This window comes from Trachypithecus francoisi, unplaced genomic scaffold, assembly GCF_009764315.1.
Source record: "Trachypithecus francoisi isolate TF-2019V2 unplaced genomic scaffold, Tfra_2.0 Lachesis_group0, whole genome shotgun sequence".
NCBI classification, from domain to species: domain Eukaryota; kingdom Metazoa; phylum Chordata; class Mammalia; order Primates; family Cercopithecidae; genus Trachypithecus; species Trachypithecus francoisi.
The window spans coordinates 97,962,547-97,979,670 of record NW_022681453.1 but is presented as its reverse complement, the minus strand read 5'-3'; positions in this window follow the sequence as shown (position 1 = coordinate 97,979,670).

The window sequence follows — 17,124 nt, the reverse complement described above, 5'->3', positions numbered from 1 at the left end:
TTTTCTACTATATTTCTTTAATTTCTAATTGAAAGTTCTGCTTTGTATACCAATTTTTTTCACCAAGCATACTTATACCTTTTAAAAAATCTATATCATTTACTTACTATACCGATCAGGGTAAAAGTGTTAACATAAAATGTTTTTAATGATCTTGCTTTGAAGTGATTATGGTTGACCGTGACCTACGTTCTAGTAATATATGCTGATGCAAAAATATCAAGAAGACAGATTGCAATTTTTGCTTATATTCTTTCCTTAAAACATAAATTTAAGCATTTGTAGTCTTATAATTATATCAACTTCTCCACCATCATAGTGGAATCAAATATGTTTTCTTATAAGCTGTAGGCTTACATGAAAATCGTTCATTAGTTATGAATTTCAGTATTGAGTTATTTAGGTCACAACTTCACGGACTTAGATTGTTTGGCAAGGTATTAATTCATTCAGCAAATGTCATGTATAGACTATATGTTAGGCATATGGTGAGAAGTCAGTGGTGATTCAAACCAGAGATTTTCCTAGCTTTATAGCACTTACAGCTTTGTAGTAGATAAAAATTCAAATATTCACATCAAGAAATGTACAATTGTTATTCTAAAAAAACCCTATAGAAGATAGAAATATGCCTGCATGAGACCCTGTAACAGGAGAATTTCATCTGGTTAGGAAATTTAGATGAGACTTTTCCAAAGAAGTGACACTAGAATGAGATTTGAGGAGTGAGAAGAAGTTAAGTGAATGGCAAGCAAATGTAATTTAAGTAGGAAACCCAGCATGTGCTAAGGATCTCTGCCTGGTGGAAGTATGTCAGGTGTGAAGAGTAGATAAAGAGCAGCTTAGCTGGAGCAAAGTCATAAGAAGGAACAGGGTAAGATGTGAGGCTGGAAAGGTCAGCAGGGGCCAAACACTTCAGAGCCTTGCAGGTCATGACAAGAAGTTTTACCTGTAGGCTCAGTATTGTGGGATTGCAGCTCTCCTCTTCCCACCACCCAGAAATGGGAAATCATTAAATCAGATTATAACATACATAAAGTTTACTCCAGCTATAGTGTGAAGAATAGGTGAAGATCAGAGTAAATGCAGGAATGCCAATGGTGAGATGGTAGCTTAGACTGAATGGGAGTGGGACTAGAAGATAGGCTTGGAGAAATTTGAAAGGAATTTGAATTTGCAGGGAAAATTGACATCACACTGAGATTGGTAAGGCATGAGTATTGAGATGTGATAAGTGCCTGAAAGGCCTACTAAGTTCCTTGCCTTTGGTTTCGATGCAAAGATGATGGTTCCATAAACTGAGATAGGAAAAAAGGGAGGAAAATAAAGTTGCAGGTGATTTTAGTCTGCTCAGGCTGCTATAACAAAGTGTTACACACTAAGGGACTTAAACAATAGACATTTATTTCTTATCGTTCTGAAGGCTGAGAAGTCTAAGATCAAAGTTCTGACAGATCTGGGTCCTGGGGAAGGCTCTCTACCTGGTTTGCAAATGGCCCCCTTGCTGTGTCATCACATGGCAGAGAGAGAGAAAAAGATCTGGTCTCTCCCTCTACTTACAAAGTCACTAATCCCATCGGGGGCCCCACCCTCATGAACTCATCTAAATCTAATTATTTCCCAAAGGCCCCACCTCCTAATATGATTACATTAGGGTTAGGGCTTCAAGGTATGAATGTTGGGGGAACAAATACATTCAGTCCGTGACACAGGTAGAGGAGGGCTATGAACAAGATCTTGAACGTGAGGCTCTTGAGATATGCCAAAGGAAATGAGGAACAGGCAGTATGATACATATCTGATCTCAGAGGAAAAATCTCATCTAGAAATATGAATTTCTTAAAAGAGATTACTTGGGCTTTGTATATTTTAGACAATATTTTGATAAAGGAAAAGGATCTTACATTTATTGGATAGCATATGTAGATTACAATATTGGGTTTCGAGCTTCCATCTATTCCCACAAGTCTTTGAGGTCTATTATTACTTCTATTATGTAGATAAAGACTTTGACCATCGGAGAATTTAATTTGCCTAAAGGTATTCAGAAGGTGCAGAGTTGGAATTGGACAACAGACCTTTTAATTTCAAATCCTAGATTCTTTTCCTTCATTTAAGACAGTCTTAAGTGACTTGAAATATTTATGTGTACCTAAACACTTTTCTTAAGCATTTCAAATACTCTATATTGCATTTTTTAAAAATTATTTACACAATTCATGAAAAAAATGTGCTGAGAAACAGTATACTTAATTCTTATTCTTTAAAAAAATTCTATGCATTTTAAAGGAATGGACTTCATTCATTTGACTTATGAAAACCCATTTTAGCCATCTTCAGTTTCACATGATAGCGAAAAGCCAGATGAGAGAAGCTATGACTAGAAAAAGAAATTTCAAATCTGCTTTAAAGAGGCAAGTTTGTGATTACTTTGCATACTGATGAAAAGAAGCATTTTTGATTTATCCAAGGGATGTGACCCATATATTTTCTAATTTTTGAATTTTCTGTCGGATTTATCTTTGCCAGTCTACTAAGGCCTTTTCAAGGGCAAGGTCCTTGTTTTGTTTATTATTCTTGCCTTCATTGTTATATCACTAATCTTTATGACCATCTCTGATGTATTAGCAATTACCCAGGAGATGCTGTGGATAAATAAACTGGATTCTGAATATCTTTCAAGGTGTTACGTGACCACGATTTTCATGCAGCTTCTCTAACTACCCTAACTCATAGCCACCTCTTCCTTCTCTAAATTCTTAGTCTGAATCACATGTGTAATCATAAGCATATTTTTTGTTCTAATTATAGTATTATATTTCTATTTCCTAACAACCAAATTACTAGATCCCTAAGTAAAAGGACCACATGTTATAATTGTTTGGGTTATTAGTCATTGATTGAAAATCTAATTGGGAACGTTTAGTAAATCCTACTTTTTCTGTCCAACCTTTCCTAATTTCCCCAAGCTAAGCTCATGAAATGATTGCTTACTAGCAACCAAACTGTTTAGTTCACAACTGAATTTCTGTCTTCTTGGTTAGCTTTTTATCTCCTCAAGGGTAGATATCTTAGAGAACACTTCATTGATTGTAAAGGTCAAAAAAAAAAAAACTAGAAATATTTTCAGAAAATAAAGAATGTGTTATAAGGATGCTCACTTGGCCCAAAGGTAGCAATGATGCTGGACTTCAGAAATAACTGGAAATAATACTGCTAATCCCTACAAATATCTTATCTGGAATCATCTCTGATTTTCTTGCTCTCTTTATATACCTCTTTTGTCAGTTTTCTAATCTGCTGGGTAGAAATTTGGCTCTGGACATCTTTAGGGCTTTAACCATTTCTGCCTGGTTTCACAGGAGTCCTTTGGGAGGGCAGCCAGAGGCACTAGGAAAAGACCAGAGGGAAAAGGGAATCTCCAGCTGAACTTCATAACAATTTGAACTGATCAAGAAGTCTCCTGACCAGAACTCAGGGGAGGGCATGAGTCTGGTGTGCAGACTCCAAAGGCTGGGAAAGAAGGAAAGTCATACTTGCTTTTGTAGCTGGGAGGCGGGTAGCCTGGGGCAAATTCTCAACCCTGCTTGCCCATTGCCTGGAAACAGTCTAGTGCTGTTGGAGGGGCATGGTGGGAGTGACACTGGCCCTTTGCATTGCATAGGAGTATGTTGAGGCCTGTGACTGCTGGCTTTCTCCTGCTTCCCTGACAACCCTGCATGACACAATAGAGACAGCCATAATCCTCCTAGGAACATAATTCCATTGACCTGGGAACCTCATCCTCATCTCCCACAGCAGCCACATCAAGACCCACCAAAGGAGAGTCTGAGCTCATACATGCCTAGCCCTGCCCTCACCAGTGGTCCTTCTCTACCCACCCTGGTAACTGAAGACAACGGGCATATACTCTTGGGAGTTGTAGTCCTGCACACCACCTGTTCCTCACCATACTACAGCTGATGCTCTCTGGAAAGCACTGCCTCCCAGCAGAGGGCCAACCAGCACAAAAAGAGTGCATTATACCACCAAAGCTAAGAACCCTCATAGAGTCCATTTTATGCCCCTGCCACCTCTACCAGAACAGTTGTTGGTATCCATGACTAAGAGACCCACAGGTGGTTCACATCACAGGACTCTGTGCAGACAACCCCCAGTACCAGCCCAGAGAGCGGCTACATCCAGAAGAGAGATAACAATCACTACAGCTTGACTCTCAGGAAACCACGTCCATGGGAAAAGCAGGAGAGTACTATATCAAGGGAACACTCCTGGGACAAAAGAATTTGAACAATAGCCTTCAGGCCTAAACCTTCCCTCTGACAGAGTGTACCCAAACGAAAAGTAACTAGAAAAACAGCTCTGGTAATATGACAAAACAAGGTTCTTTAACACCCCCAAAAAATAACACTAGCTCACTAACAATGGACCCAAACCGAGAAGAAATCCCTGATATACCTGAAAAAGAATTCAGGAGGTTAGTTATTAAGCTAATCAGGAAGGCATGAGAGAAAGGTGAAGCCCAATGTAGGGAAATCCAAAAAAAAAAAAAAAAAAGATACAAGAAGTGAAGGGAGAAATATTAAATGAAATAGATAACATTAATGAAAAACAGTCAAAACCTCAGGAATAAATGGACACACTTTTAGTAATGCAAAATGCTCTGGAAAGTCTCAGCAAGAGACTAGAACAAGTAGAAGAAAGAAATTCAGAGCTTGACGATAAGGTCTTCTAATGAACCAAATCCAATGAAGACAAAGAAGAATAAGAAAATATAAACAAAGCCTCTAAGAAGTCTGGGATTATGTTAAACAATCAAACCTAAGAATAATCGATGTTCCTGAGAAAGAAGAGATATCTAAATTTTGTAAAATATGTTTGGAGGAATAATTAAAGAAAACTTTCCCAACTGTGTTAGAGAACTAGACATCCAAATACAAGAAGCTCAAAAAACACCTGGGAAATTTATCACAAAAAGATCATCACCTAGGCACATTATCAGGAAGTTATCTAAAGTCAAGATGAAGGAAAGAATCTTAAGAACTATGAGGTAAAAGCACCATGTAAACTATAAAGGAAAAACTATCAGTTTAACAGCAGATTTCTCAGCAGAAACCCTACAAGCTAGAAGGGATTGGGGCCCTATCTTCAACCTCCTCAAAAAAAAATTTATCAGCCAAGAATTTTGCAGCCAGCAAAATTAAGCATCACAAATGAAGGAAAGATACAGTCTTTTCCAGACAAACAAACGCTGAGAGAACTTGCCACTACCAAGCCAGCACTACAGGAACTGCTAGAGGGAGCTCTAAATCTTGAAACAAATCCTGGAAACACATCAAAACAGAAAGTTTTTAAAGCATAAATTTCACAGGACCTATCAAACAAAATACAGTTTGAAAACAAAAAACCAAGGTATACGTGCAACAAATAGCATGATGAATGGAATGGTACATCTCAATAATAACATTGATTGGAAGTGGCCTAGATGCTTTACTTAAAAGATACACAACTGCAGAATGGGTAAGAATCTACCAACCAACTATCTTCTGCCTTCAAAAACACACCTAACACATAAGGACTCACATAAACTTAAGGTAAAGGGATGGAAAAAGACATTCCATGCAAATAGACACCAAAAGGAGCAGGGGTAGCTATTCTTATATCAGACAAAACAAACTTTAAAGCAACAGCAGTTAAAAAAGACAAAGAGGGACGTTATACAAAGATAAAAGGCCTTGTCCAACAGGAAAATATCACAATCCTAAATATACATGCACGTAACACTAGAGCTCCCAAATGTGTAAAACAACTACTAATACACCTAAGAAATGAGATAGAAAGCAACATAATAATAGTGGAGGTCTTCAATACTCCACTGGCAGCACTAGACAGGTTATTAAGACAGAAAGTCAACAAAGAAACAATTTGTTCTTTAAACTACATCCTGGAACAAAAGGATCTGACAGATATTTACAGAACATTCTACCCAACACCAGCAGAATATACATTCTGTTCAACAGCACATGGAACTTCCTCCAAGATAAAACATATGATAGGCCACAAAATGGGTCTCAATAAATTCAAGAAAATTCAAATTACGTCAAGCACTCTCTCAGGTCGTAATGGAATAAAACTGCAAATCAACTCCAAAAGGAAACTTCAAACTATGCAAATACATGGAAATTAAATAATTTTCTCCTGAATGATCACTGGGTCAAAAATGAAACACGATGGAAATTAAAAAATTCTTCAAACTGAACAATAGTGACAAAATCTATCAAAATCTCTGGGATATAGCAAAGGTAGTGTCAAGAAGAAAGTTCATAGCCCTATACGACTACATCAAAAAGTCTGAAAGAGCACAAGCAGACAAACTAAGGTCACACTTCAAGGAACTAGAGAAACATGAACAAACCAAACCCAAACCCAGCAGAAGAAAATAATAACCAACATCAGCGCAGAATTAAATGAAATTAAAATGACAACAGAAAATTTAAAAGATAAATGAAACAAAAAGCTGGTTCTTTGAAAAGATAAATAAAATTGATAGACCACTAGTAAGATTAACCAAGAAAAGAAGAGAGAAAATCCAAATAAGCTCAATTAGAAATAAAATGGGAGATATTACAACTGACACCACAGAAATACAAAAGATCATTCAAGGCTACTATGAACACCTTTATGCACATAAAGTAGAAAACCTAGAGAGATGGATACATTCCTGGAAATATACAACCTTCCTAGCTTAAATCAGGAAGAATTAGATACTCTACTCTGAACAGACCAAACACAAGCAGCGAGATTGAAATAGTAATAAAAATACCAAAAAAAAAAAAAAAAAAAAAAGCCCGAGACCAGATGGATTCACAGCAGAATTCTCCCAGACCTTCAAAGAATTTGTACCAATCCTATTGACACTATCCCATAAGACAGAAAAAGAGGAAACCCTCTCTGAATCATTCTTTGTAGTCAGTATCACCCTAATATGAAAACCAGGAAAGGGCATAACTAAAAAAGAAAACTATAGACAAATAACCCTGATGAATATAGATGCTAAAATCTTTTTTTTTTTTTTTTTGAGATGGAGTCTTGCTCAGTCACCCAGGCTGGAGTGCAGTGGCGCAATGCCGGCTCACTGCAAGCTCCGCCTCCCGGGTTCAGGCCATTCTCCTGCCTCAGCCTCCCAAGTAGCTGGGACTACAGGCGCCCGCCACCACACCTGGCTAATTGTTTGTATTTTTAATAGAGACAGGGTTTCACCATGTTAGCCAGGATGGTCTCGATCTCCTGACCTCGTGATCCACCCGCCTCAGCCTCCCAAAGTGCTGGGATTACAGGCGTGAGCCAAGCGCCCGGCCAGATGCTAAAATCTTTAACAAAATACTAGCTAACTGAATCCAACAACATATCAAAAACATAATCCACTATGATCAAGTGGGTTTCACACCAGGGATGGAGGGATGGTTTAACATACACAAGTCAATGAATGTGATGCACCACACAAACAGAATCAAAAACAAAAATAACATGATCATCTATACAGATGCAGAAAAAGCATTCAACAAAATCCAGCATTGCTTTATTATCAAACCCAGAACCAACATAATATTGAATGGGGAATAGTTAAAAGCATTCCCTCTGGAAACTGGAACAAGGCAAGGATGCCCACTCTCATCACTCCTCTTCAACATAGTACTTGAAGTCCTAGCTAGAGTAATCAGACAAGAGAAAGAAAGAAAGGGCATCCAGATCAGAAAAGTGGAAGTCAAACTGTTGCTGTTTGCTGATGGTATGATTGTTTACCTAAAAACCCTAAAGACTTCTCCAGAAAGCTCCTAGAACTGATAAAAGAATTCAGCAAAATTTCCAGATACAAAATTAATGTACACAAATCAGTAGCTCTTCTACACACCAACGGTGACCAAACTGAGAATCAAATCAAGACCTCAACGCCTTTTACAGTAGCTGCAAAAACATACTTATGTATATACATAATCAGGGAGGTGAAAGACCTCTACAAGAAAAACTACAAAACACTGCTGAAAGAAATCATAGACGACACAAATGGAAACACAACCCATGCTCATGGGTGGGTAGAATCAATGTGAAAATGACCATACTGCCAAAAGCAATCTACAAATTCAATGCAATTCCCATCAAAATACCATCATCATTCTTCAGAGAATTACAAAAAAAAATCCTAAAATTCATATGGAACCAAAAAAGGGCATGCATAGCCAAAGCAAGACTAAGCAAAAGGAGCAAATCTGGAGGCCTCACATTACCTGATTTCAAACTATACTATAAGGCCATTGTCACCAAAATAGCATGGCACTGGTATAAAAGTATGCACATAGACAAATGGAACAGAATAGAGAACCCAGAAATAAACCCAAGGGCTTACAGCCAACTGAGCTTCAACAAAGCAAACAAAAACATAAAATGGGGGAAAGCACACTCCTTTCAACAAATGGTGCTGGGATAATTGGCTAGCCACATGTAGGAGAATAATGATGAGGAGAGATCCTCATCTCTCACCTTATACAAAAATCAACTCAAGATGGATTAAAGACTTCAATCTAAGACCTGAAACTATAAAAATTCTAGATGATAACTTTGGAAAAACCCTTCTAGACATTGGCTTAGGCAAATCTTTCATGATCAAGAACCCAAAACAAAAAGCAATAAAAACAAAGAGAAATAGTTGGGATCTAACTAAACCAATGAGGAAGGAACAGTTAGCAAAATAAACAGACAACCCACAGAGTGAGAGAAAGTCTTTACAATCTATACACTGGACAAAGAACTAATATCCAGAACCTACAATGAACTCAAACAAATCAGCAAGAAGAAAACAAATAATCCCATGAAAAAGTCAGCTAAGGACAAGAATAGACAATTCTCAAAAGGAGATATGCAAATGGCCAATGAACATGTGAAAAAAAATGCCCAGCATCACTAATGATCAGGGAATGCAAATCAAAACCACAATGTGATACCACCTTACTCTTGCAAGAATGGCCATAATCAAAAAATCAAAAAAATAGTAGATGTTGGCACGGATGTGGTGAACAGGAAGCACTTCTACACTGCTGATGTGAATGTAAACTAGTACAACCATTATGGAAAACAGTGTGGAGATTCCTTTAAGAACTAAAAGCAATCCCACCGCTGGGTATCTACCCAGAGGAAGAGAAGTCATTATATAAAAGATACTTGCACATGTATGTTTATAGTAGCACAATTCACAATTGCAAAAACATGGAACCAACCCAAATACCCATTAATCAATGAGTGGATAAAGAAATTGTGGTGTGTGTGTGTGTGTGTGTATAGAGAGAGAGAGAGATATATGCATACCATAATTACATATGCAGTGTGTGTATATATATACAATTATATATGTGTGTGTATATATACATACCACATACATATGTGTGTGTATATATATACATACCACATATATACATGATGGAACATTACTTAGTCATAAAAAGTAATGAGTTAATGGCATTAGCAGGGACCTGGATGAGATTGGAGACTATTACTCTATATGAAGTAACTCAGGAATGGAAAACCAAACATCTCATGTTCTCACTCATAAGTAGAAGCTAAGCTATGAGGATGCAAAGACATAAGCATGATACAATGGACTCTGGAGACTCAGGGGGAAAGGGCAGGAAGGGAGTGAGAGACTACAAATAGGGTGCAGTGTATACTGCTCTGGTGATGGTGCACCAACACCTCACAAATCAGCACTAAAGAACTTACTCATATAACCTAAATCAGCGCTAAAGAACTTACTCATGTAACCAAACACCACCTGTTCCCCAATAACCTATGGAAAAATATAAATAAATAAATAAATAAATAAAACAGTGAGATACTAATCTCTGATCAATGAAAACGATAGAAAACCATGAAATAAATTTAAGTGTACACATATGACTTTGGGAGAAAATATTCTCACTCATATAAATTTCTAATGAGTTTAATATTTAAGTGTAATAATGCAAAAAGAATACTACACGTACATAAAGATATATTTTGGAAACAAAAAGTTCTTTCAAAGCACATTTAGAAAACATAAAGAAAAAATTTAATTTTTATTTTTGTTCGCTTGTTTATTTTGAGACGGAGTCTCCCTCTGTAGCCCAGGCTGGAGGGCAGTGGCGCCATCGCGGCTCACTGCAAGCTCCGCCTCCCGGGTTCCCGCCATTCTCCTGCCTCAGCCTCCCGAGTAGCTGGGACTACAGGCGCCGTCACCACTCCCGGCTAATGTTTTTGTATTTTTAGTAGATAAGGGGTTTCACGGTGTTAGCCAGGGTGGTCTTGATCTCCTGACCTCGTGATCCACCCATCTCGGCCTCTCAAAGTGCTGGGATTACAGGTGTGAGCCACCGTGCCCAGTGAAAAAATTCAATGTTTTTAACGTTTAAAATATTTTTCTTTAAAACAAAATAAATAAGTTAGGAAATACAGCAAATATCAATATTGATTAAGTTTTCTCTCTGAATGGGGGGAGTGTTTTCTTTTAGCTTATTTATATTTTCTATTTTTCTACTGTTAATACATTTTATTAGTGATTAAAATTAATGTTAGAGAAAAAAGGCTAATAGTACTTATTGTTGATTTAATATATAAAAGCATTGAAAGATCTTTTTAGAAAAAAGAAAAAAGCGTTATCTGTTGCTTCATATTTAAATTGTCTTCAATCATATGTTTAATTACAACTTTCTTTGATCAACTCAGTTTTATGTAGATTTCAATTTTAATCTACAGACATTTTCCAATGCTGCCATTTCTTGGTTATGATACATTTTACTCTAGAATTTATGATTAAAATAATAAATAGTAATGTCTAACAGCATCCAAGTATTTCATTTGTAAGTTTTCTTACCCACAGATTTATTTCCCATGGTCTTAATAGAAGCATTGTATCTATTGCTCAACTTAAATTTACACTGAGTTATGAATCCTTTAAGAGATGTGATCAATTGTGATATTGTTTTACCATTGACTCTTTCAAATTATGGTCACAGAAAATTTCTCATGCTTTGTGCCAGCACAGTGGCACAAGAGGTATTAATAGGATAGACTTTAAGTTACATGGTGCATTCAATATCCTGTCTAAATTGCAGGATTCTGTGTTATTATTGGACCAGTCTTTCAAGTTTTTTAAACCACGTTTTTTTAAGTACTTTTTTTTCTAACATTTTGATGTTACAACAATTGGGAAATCAGGTAACATTACTATCCGATGAAAGTAAATGGATGGTAAGTAATCAGTATTAGGGTAGCAAAACTTTAAAATATGAAGATTTTTGCTACTCCACTAATACCAAGCAGGATTTTATCTTGCTGACATGAATATGCAGATATCACTGGCATCTTTACATATTGGACAGTTTCTCTTTTGGTCAAACTATATCCATCATATGATACTTCAGCATGATTTTCTTTTTCTCATTTGTTGATGCAAAAAGGCAAGGTCTTTAATAAAATGTGATTTTGCAAATTAAAAAGATGATAGCTTAAACATTATACTCTTTTCTCTATAGTATAGAGGAAGTTTTAACTATCTTTACTTTGGAAAATAGAATAAAAAATCATTTCAAAAATCCTTATAATATTTTCAAGATTTCAGAATTTAGCATGAATGAACAGGAAAAGAATCTGAATTGTGTCCCTTTTGATTTTATTTTTAAATTTTATTCCAAGAACAATCTTCTCCAGCCTGTGGTGTTCAAAAGCACTGTCATAGAATTGTCATTTCAAAAGTGTACCTTTTCCAAGAAAAGAGTTTTAACTTATATGCATCTTTTTCTTTCCCCTGAGGAGAATTCTAAGGAATGCCTTCTATACTAAATTGATTGCATCCAGATTTTCTTTGCTGCCATGTACCATTTTACAGGCTCTGTGATTATCTGCAATTGTGAGCAGAAAATACCATTTTGGTGTGTGCTTCCTCAGGTTTTCACTTAATTATGATACTGAGGTTGGTGACCTTTAGTTCCCTTAGGCTGTGGTTATTGCCACAATCTCAATGCTTTCTTAACATACTTATTTTGTGTATGTACATTTCATATAATATATTATGTTATATATAACATGTTATATGCTGTAAAATGTATAATTGCTCTATATAAATACATAAAGTATTGTATGTTTACATATATATTTATTGCTAACTTAAAATGTTTGGCTTCAGAAAATGTCATTTTCTCGGTGGTAGACCTCCTGCAGAGGGAGTCATGGCAGGCTTGGAGTTCTTCCAATGGTAAATTTTTCCAATGTCAGACCTGAAAATGGGAAAACTTTTTTTTTTTAACATGTTGTAAGGAAAGAGTTTATTAATCTGATAGTACTGTATTTGAATGCAAGTACCAAAAAATGTGTTTAAGTGACTTCATCCAGGAGAGGTTATTTCTCACATATAATAAAATATCTAGAGGAAGGAGGTTCAGGGGCTCAATAAAGACACACACACACACACACACAAATCTTGAATAGGATTGAACTGTTCACCTCAGCTCCAAGAGTGATAAATGCTTTTTGTGTAGCAGCTGTTCTTATGTATGGCTAACCTGGACTTATTGGAGAAGAAAAATTGTAATTTAACTGGGGGATGATAGAGCTAAGGAAAAGCTATTATAGACGTACAACTCACATTTATCAACAGCTAGAGGAATTAAGGACACAAGAAACCACTTAATCATTTCTCAGCATTCCCACTTGTTCGAACATTTTTAAAAATCTCTCCTTAAAAAGTAAAGAGGTACGAGTAGAAAGAGGAATATTTAATGGTTTCAAGAGTCTATCCCTAGACATAAGTCTCGAGTACCAGGTATTCTCTATAAAGAGGGAGTTGTTGGTGATAAGTGCAGTTTAAATGTTACCCCCTGGCCAGGCATGGTGGCTCACATCTGTAATCCCAGCACTTTGGGAGGCCTAGACAGGAGAATCCTTTGAACCTAGGAGTTTGAGCCTGGGCAACACAGTGAGACCCCATATCTACAAAGCTTTTTTTTTTTTAATTAACTGGTTGTGTGATCGTGTACCTATAGTCCCAGCTTCTTTGGAGGCCGAGGTAGGAGGATTGCTTGATCCCAGGAGTTCTAGGCTGCAGTAGTCATGATCATGCCACTGCACTCCAGTCTGGGAGACAGAACAAGATGTTACCGCAAAAAAAAAAAAAGTTGCCTCTATGACATTTTTATTTCTGTATATCTGGGATAGTCCATAGAAAGCTAAAAGGGTAAGCTAGGTGAGGGGATCCAATTTAGTAGAGATTCCCTGCTTATCAGTTCTTCAGCCTGTCTCCTCCCTCATCCCATTGCACTTCTGGCAACTATTCTGTAGCACCTTGGTCCATCTCCCCAAGGGTGTTAGAACAAACACTTCACATTATATTTTTCTGCTTCATTTGTTCTTTATACACATTGATTAGAAGTCAGATTCTAATTCTTATTTGCTCACCTATTTTGTTTGTGAGACAATATTTAGTAACCAGAATCCAAACCATTTTTGTTGTCAGATAAGCAATGTTTTCTCATTGTGGTGCTTTCAGTCCATAAGAAAGAAACTTTGTTTGTCTTTCCTTATTTCTCAGGAAGAACAAATCACAAAGATGCCTTTAAGAAATTCCTTATGCATTCTTCAGGGGTGATGCTTTTTTGAGGTTTTTGGCATTGATGCTATTGGTAAAAATGTACTGGTTTATGTTTTAGTTTACATTTATCTTTGTTATTCAGGGATGTTAGCAAATTCAAATTTGTTGAGGCTATGTATGTAAGACTTTTACCTGTATTTGTGTTTTCAGTGTGAAGCATATCTGGTCTGATCTAAGAAGGAATCCAGACAATATTAAGAAAATGGGATAAGGAATAAAGCTGTCACTTAGGATCAGCTAGAATAAAGTGTCCTTTTAAGTCCAGGTTTGGGGGGTCCAAACTGCTACCACCATGGAATAGTAAAAACTGCATGGAGGATTCAAAGACTATAGGTTGGGGCTGTGATGCTTGTATTAACAATGAGAAGCTAACAGAAGAGAACGATAAGATTAATTTAATACATTCTCACAATTATCTTAAAATCTTCATGTTACTCTGAAGTTCTCATAGTTATTATTGTAATATATTTTACTATCTTATAATTATCAGATTTCTTTATTATTAAACACTTCCCTTTTATTGTATATTTATTTCTATGTTTTCTATGATGAATAATGCCTAAATGAACATACTCTTGTAAATAGTTTTTTTTTTCTTTTATATCTGAGTTATTCTGTAGAGGACATTTCCAGAAGTCAAAGGGATAAATAGTATAAACTTTGTTTTAATCCCTTTAAGTGCACTGCCAAATTCCCATTCAAAAAAGAAATTGCCTCCAGGAAAACGCATAATTTCATCATACTTTGTTTAGCATTACACTCCATCATTTGTAATGGGTTTTATGTATTTTACATTAGTAGAATCAAAGCAATGGATAAGTAGTCAATGTACTCAAATGAGAAGAGCATCTGCACATTTACGGCTTATTAGATATTTCACAATTAAGAGATTTCGTCTGCAAGGCCCTTGTTAGATGCCTGTTTGTTGTTTTCTATATTCACATGATAGTCAGCTATGACCTAAGAGGCATTGCTCAATCATTTTGTGATTATGGTTTTCTTTGACAATCTGATAAATAGTATCAACAGTTTCTTAGAATTATGAACACATTCACAGACACAACACACACACATAGAATTAAATATTATTTCAGGAAATTCATGTATTACCTCATGCTTCTTCATTCTAATATCCTTAATGAAGATGATGAGCTACAAGTAGGTTAAGAGTGAAGGAGAGGATAAAAGGAAACACTTCTAGCTCTGAAGTGTCTGCAGAAGATGAGACCAGGCCAGGTGGGACTCAGCAGTGGAGATACTAAGATCATTAGATCAGTCTGAGGATTTTCCTGGATTTTTGGTGGATTCCAGGGTAACTAGAGAGAAGAGGAGTCACTGAAAATAAACACAGTTCCTCAAATTTAGTCATACTCTGAACTTAGCACCAGAGTTAATTGATATGAAGCCATTCTTTGCTACATCTTTGACTCTCCAGTTTTCAGCCATAGGACAGTGTTTTAAATATAAAGGAGCTAGTTTTAAAGTTGTGGTGCTCACTTTGGAGTACCTGAGAAAGCCGACCAATTTCCTCACTCTTGTCTTGAAGCACTAGTCCTCTATGCAGAGGCCATTACTTGGTGAAAGATGTTAAACATCTACATCTACAATAATGACTTATTTACATACTAATAAGATGATAATCTATTCAGTGTTTCCTATTACACATTTTCTTTTCACTATTTTTTTAAGACGTAAAAGTTTTAGAACATTCTAAATAGTTATGTGAAGTATTTTCAAGTTAAAGGAAACATATGTCGTAATAGTTTAGTGAGTGAATCAATCTTATTGTCTGAATGGGAAAAATCCCAGTCTGCTATCTGGCTTGATAGCAAATAAAAGATGTTGCTTGAAATAATTGATTGAATATTAAAAAAGAAACCATATTTATGTTTCTGCTGTCTTACTATATAATGCATATTTGCATTCTTCACAACTATGCTTTAAAACCAATATTATTATTGTATTAAATAAATTTAAGGAATACGCTGTATTTGCTAAAGTCACAATATTATCAAGTCAGTAATTTGATGTAGTGAACTTATTTATATTGTTAACATCTTACTTCTAAAGTTGTTGGGGGCAAGAACAGAGGAAAATGCATCAGATGTGGACTAGAGTCAATTGAAAAAGTATTTTTCAATCATAGCGTACGAATATGATATTTAGTTCCTTTTTTTTTGACAGAGTTTTTCTCTGTTGCCCAGGCTGGAGTGCAGTGGCCTGATCTCAGCTCACTGCAACCTCCACCTCCCAGGTTCCAGTGATTTTCCTGCCTCAGCCTCCCAAGTAACTGGGACTACAAACATCTGTCACCATGCCTGGCTAATTTTTGTATTTTTAGTATAGATGGGGTTTCGCCATGTTGACCAGGCTGGTCTCAAAATTCTGGTCTCCAGTGATCCACCTGCCTTGGCCTCCCAAAGTGCTGGGGTTACAGGCATGAGCCATTGCGTCTGGTCTGATATTTACTTCTTAAGTTCTTCTCAATCAGTCCCATATTTAGGTACAACTATAATGAGATTTTGTATCTGTTTCTTCATCCCAAAGTAAATTATTAGCAAACAGAAGAGGAAACAAGTAGTCCTGGCTACAATTAACAACAATTACATCAAAAGTGACAAATGGCAACCTGACAAACAGAATAGAGAGTACAATTAAAAAGCAGAACAGAATTACTAATCTACACAATGCAACCTTTGGTTGCTTAAATAATCATGTGAAATCACCAAGAGAATGTGTTTAGCATTCTCATTCTAAGGATGCAACAAAGAGTATAAAATGTTTTATAAACGTTTTAACTCAACACAGATAAAATACAAAATAAATGTGGACACTACAGTGCATACGCCTCAAATATTTGGAAAATGTCACTTATATAGAATATCTCAGCATTCCTTATTGATAAAGTACTACTGTATTTATATTTATTTATTTATTTATTTTTGCTTTGTTTTGTTTTGTTTCGGAGACAGAGTCTCACTCTGTCACCCAGGCTGGATTGCAGTGGCTCCATCTTGGCTCGTTGCAGCCTCTGCCTCCCAGGTTCAAGCAATTATCCTGCTGCAGCCTCCCAGGTAGCTGGGACTATGGCACACACCACCACAACTGGGTAATTTTTGTATTTTTTTAGTAGAGATGGGTTTTTGCTATGTTGGCCAGGCTGGCCTTGAACTCCTAACCTCGAGTGATCTGCCTGCCTCGGCCTCCCAAAGTGCTGAGATTACAGGTGTCCGCTCCGACACCTGGTTTAAGTACCATTGTATTTAAAACTAAAACTGTGTGTGATTTTACAAGAAAATGAAAGCTTGGCGAATAATTTGCTAAATATTTGAGCCAATCTTCAATCAATAGAATAGAAAGTTGAGGACCTCTTCGTGGAAACCTTATAGGCCAGAAGACATTGAGGGCCAGTGTTCAACATTCTTAAAGAAAAGAAATTCCAACCTAGAATT